The sequence below is a fragment of the Pteropus vampyrus genome, unplaced genomic scaffold, assembly GCF_000151845.1.
Source record: "Pteropus vampyrus isolate Shadow unplaced genomic scaffold, Pvam_2.0 Scaffold155, whole genome shotgun sequence".
In the NCBI taxonomy this organism is placed as follows: domain Eukaryota; kingdom Metazoa; phylum Chordata; class Mammalia; order Chiroptera; family Pteropodidae; genus Pteropus; species Pteropus vampyrus.
The window spans coordinates 1,033,418-1,038,136 of NW_011888936.1; positions in this window are offsets into that span (position 1 = coordinate 1,033,418).

Here is a 4,719-nt window from a genome sequence, read left to right on the forward strand (position 1 = left end):
GTAGGAGTCAGAGTGATAACATATGCCCACTCTTATTTTATTCCCCGGCAAAGTATTACAAGGAAGATATAAACTCAGGAAAGAATTGACTGGTTTGCAAGCAAAAATAAAGAGAACAGGGAGAGCCCAGAAATTTAAGACTTTTAAAAGTTAGGGCAGCTAGCTAAAATTTAAGTGAGTGAAAAATAAAATTCTGTTTCATTAAGTCACTGAGATTTTGAGATTTTCTGTAATAGCAGTTAGATCTACCATAATTAATATAGCAATGATAAATTTCTTTCATGTGATGAGTGTACATCTATGTGCATGGATAAATCATAGTAATGAGTTTATAAATTCTAGGTTGCTTGTGCCACCTAATTCAATGACACAGTTTTGTGTTCCTGTAGTACTTATGAGAATTGGAACAACTTTATATAAACTTCTAATAATTTTCTTTTCAGATTTATACTCATATCCCTTTTTAAATCACTACTATATATAGAAAGACATAGTTTAATATATGCTGTTGATACAAATAGAATAAATGAGAAAGGAAACCTATTAGGTCAAAAATAAGAGCAAATGACTATCATAAGATGGGCTTTTTATTCTATTATTTCCTATAGTGTAAAGGGTATTTTGTTATAGACCTGCCTAATGAGATTTAGAGTAAAACTGTAGGCCCAACTTTCTAAAATAGTCATAAAGTTTTGATTTGTTGATGTAATTTCTTTCTTCAAATAAATTTATTATTTACAAATAATTTAAATAATTGTTCAAATTATTCAAATAAGTTTTGAAATTATTCAAAAGATTATTTTATTTCTTTAAAAATAGAATTATTTTTAAGGTACAGTGAATAATCATTTTTATTGCTACATAGTCTCTCTTCTCAATAATCCAAGCCCTGGACCTTTGTGAGAAAAACAGCTTTCATTTTTAGAGTTTATAAAGAGCTTTCTCCAAATAGAAGCTTAGTTAATCCTCACTATTCTGTGAAGTACATATGCCAGAAAATATTGCTAACCTATGTTATAATAAAAGAGAAATATAGTCTCATCATTTAATAGGCTCTAATTTCTAGTTAACCAAATATCACCAGCTGAATGAAAGGTCTGAATTCATGATAGACAGATGTGAAATAGTTTTATTTTTCTGTAATGGCTACTCCCCTTTGTCCACCAGGCAGCTATAATAGCTCTTGAATCAAGTCTAGTATTAAGAATTAATCTAGTGCAAAACCACAATTTCATCAACTATGACCTCCTAGACTAAAGCTTTGACCAACCTAGAGGAAACTTCCTGGGGAGGGAGGGTGTAGATGCTCTTCTTATGGTACTAGCTCCATCATGTTAGCAGTGAAGGAAACTGGAGAGAAGGCAAAAAGCCTTTTTTTCATTAATGGAAATGTCATCTGTTGAGTTGCTCTTGCTTTAAATGTCCATTTATAAATATAGCCTGCTGGGGATAGATACAAAATGCTCTGAAATTTTTTGTAAAAAACTTGTGGGTTTCCCAATGTGGGAGATGTGACTGTACTATGAGGCCCTCCACTCGTCACTGCTGGACTACATGCTACCTAACAGTTCTTGTAAGCCCTCTAGAATAGAGATAGGGTATCAAGACATCCTGTGTGCACAATGGAGGTTTGAAGGGAAATCCCTTGCCTCTGACCAGATTGAAAGTAAATTGAACAAAGAGTGATTTTTCTAGTGGACACCAGCTACTGCTGAGTGGCAAAACAAAATTTCTGTTTGAGCTAAACATCTCAAATTTGTAATGCTAAGATGTTTTAATTCATTGTAAACTATTTTTTATAATTTTTTTCAAAACATTAGGCCAAAGAGCTGGACTAGAAAAATGTAATATTTTAAAACAACCAATAAATTCAGAAATATAAGTTCAAAAAATTTTATATAGAGAAAATCTAATATTTATGTCAATATTATCAATCATAGGAAAAGTTATGTCTGATATACAAACTTAGAAGAAATATATTTTGTTATATATAGCAATTATATTTTTAAAAAGTCATATACAAGATATGCTAATATGGTCAGTAATAAATTGCATATTTTACACTAAAAACTCTTTCAATTTTTAGTCAAAAATTAATAATAACTACTATTTATAGAATACCTTTTTGGACCTTTTTTTGTTTTTAACACTACTTCATTAACTTTTATTACAATTTTATGAGCATTCTCACCTCCATCTTCTACCAAAGTAATTAAGATTGCAAGGAACTTGCACAAGGTCACATATTTTAATGAGTAGCTCAAATTTTGATTTAAATTCATGTTTTCTGACACAAAAGCCCTTTCGATTACTACTATTCTATCTTACTTTCAGATGAGTTGAACAAACCAGCGTGTTCTGAAGTGAATTTCAGTTCTTTTCACATTAGTTCAAGATATTTATTGAAAATATTTTGCTCAGCTAGGCACTGGGCAAATGAAGAAGTTATTGAGTATAGTTGAGTGTAAAACACTTCACTACTTAAGAGTAAATCCAAGTAGCCCATCTAAGTCTATGCCTCATTCCCGCACTTGAGAGGAGCCCCCATCAGCATCCTGATACAAGGGAAGGTAAAGGAACTCATAGCCTAGCAGGCCTGGGGGTGAATCTTGGCATTGTTATTTAACTGGATACTTTGCAACACAAATTATATCATTTGTAAAATGCTGTTATGAACACCTACCTTATTTAAAGGTTAAAAATAATAAATATAAATCACCCAATAAAGTGCCTGACACATCACATGGTATGGTAACCCCTCAATTGATGGTAGATATTATTATTATTGTTGTTATTGTTGTTAAGCATATAATGGCAAGTTTTTTTTAATTAGGTATTTAAAATGGAAAAATAGAAACACTGTTATCAAGGGTGGTGATAACTGGAGCTTAAATTTGGCATGATCTTTTATTCCTTCTTCTCACTAGTTCTTGAGTTCCAATTCATTATTAAATATCTTTCTCCTCATTTTCTCTTTAGTTTTCTCTTCACTATCCCCATGACTCTTTTCCACAGTCACTATTTGATTTAAACTCTTATCACCTGGTTTCCCTGTTCTGTGAAATTCAGTTTTTTCTCCCACTAGCTATCCTTACATAATGCTATAAATATAAGCTTCAAAAAGGAATGTTTCGTTCTTGGTACTCCTTTATTTTAAAAGACCTAATACTTTCTTTTTGACCAATTCTACATTTCTTAGACTTGTATTAAAAGCTCTCCACAAACCTGTCCTTCATCTCTCTTAATGGTAAGCTTTTGCTGCATAATAAACATGCCCAAACTTAGTTGCTTAAAATAAATTTTTTTGAGGATTTTATGGATTGGCTTAACCATTCTTCAGGGCCAGCTCAGCTGGGACTAAGTTGTCCAAGATATTCTCACTCACATGTCTGGCAGTTGGCACCTTACCGGTCTGAGATGACCTCAGCTTGGATAACACATTTCTGCTTTATATAGTGTCTTATACTTTAGCAGGCTAGTCCTTACTTCTTTACTTGGCAGTCTCAGGATTTCAGATAGGAACATTAGAGTAAGTCCCAATGTGCAAACACTTTCCAAGCCTCTATTCACATCATGTTTGCTAGTCCTCATTAGCTAAAGCAAATCACAAGTGTCTAGAGTCAATGTTGGATAGCACTACCAAAGACATGGAGAGAAGGTATGAAGTAGCTGGTGGGCATTTTTGTAATCTTCCAAGATCTCTAATTATAAACTTTTATTTTTGGAACCCACGGCCCAAAATGAGTTGGTGAGGCTGTCTCATAATTCCACACTTGTTTTTTTTTTTCAATCCATTTTATTTGGCATGGATCTGTTTTATTCTCTTAACCCTACGTTTTCCATCAAATAATATTATCTTAAGGTTGTAATATTTGTGTATGTCTTTCTACATACCTAAAGCTCATCTCTTTTTAAAATAAAGACAATGATTTTAATAAATAAAAATAAAATAAAATAAAGATAATGCACTAATAATTTTCTACCTGGAAACAAGAATAGTTAAATATGCAATATCTGACTTTAAAGCTCTAGTACATTAAGGCATTTCCCTACTATCTGTTGCTTGTGACTGTGCTATGGGCCTTATTGCCATGTGAAGAATTATGATGCTCGTGTTATAGACAGCAATTTTGTTCAAACTAAGTCATCTGTTCTTGATTGCCACATAGTAGCACATTCTCTCAACTATAGTTGTTCCTCAGCTCTCCACTGTGACATTGCTTTGCCTCAGGCTGTGGTTCAGTGATTCCTTCAAAGGCATCCTCAGGCACTTATGTTCATCCAATGTCCTATAGCTTAATTTAAGCTACTTTCAGTGTACTTTATTCTTCCATAACTCATAATCCTAACATGTCTGAGCCCAGCAAGCTTAAATTTCTAATATTTGAGAACCTGACTACTAAAAGTTTTGCCAAACAAATGTTTCAAGTACAATTTGTCAGAGGTAAGAATGGAACTTATCCAAATAACTGAACGGGGTATTTATAATTGTCCAAGTCACATAAATGAGTAGACATTTCCATATTACATAGCTGAAAAAAGTATAAAGCATCAAGTTTTGAAGCAAAATCAACCGTTCCTGTCTCCTCAGGGATGTAGTGACATATGAATTTCAGAGACAATTTAAAAAATGAGATTACCAGTTTTCTGTGCATGATGTAGTTTCCCATAGCTCAACTAGCAAATGTGGTCTTAAATAAAAAGTTGGCTTCTTTCTGG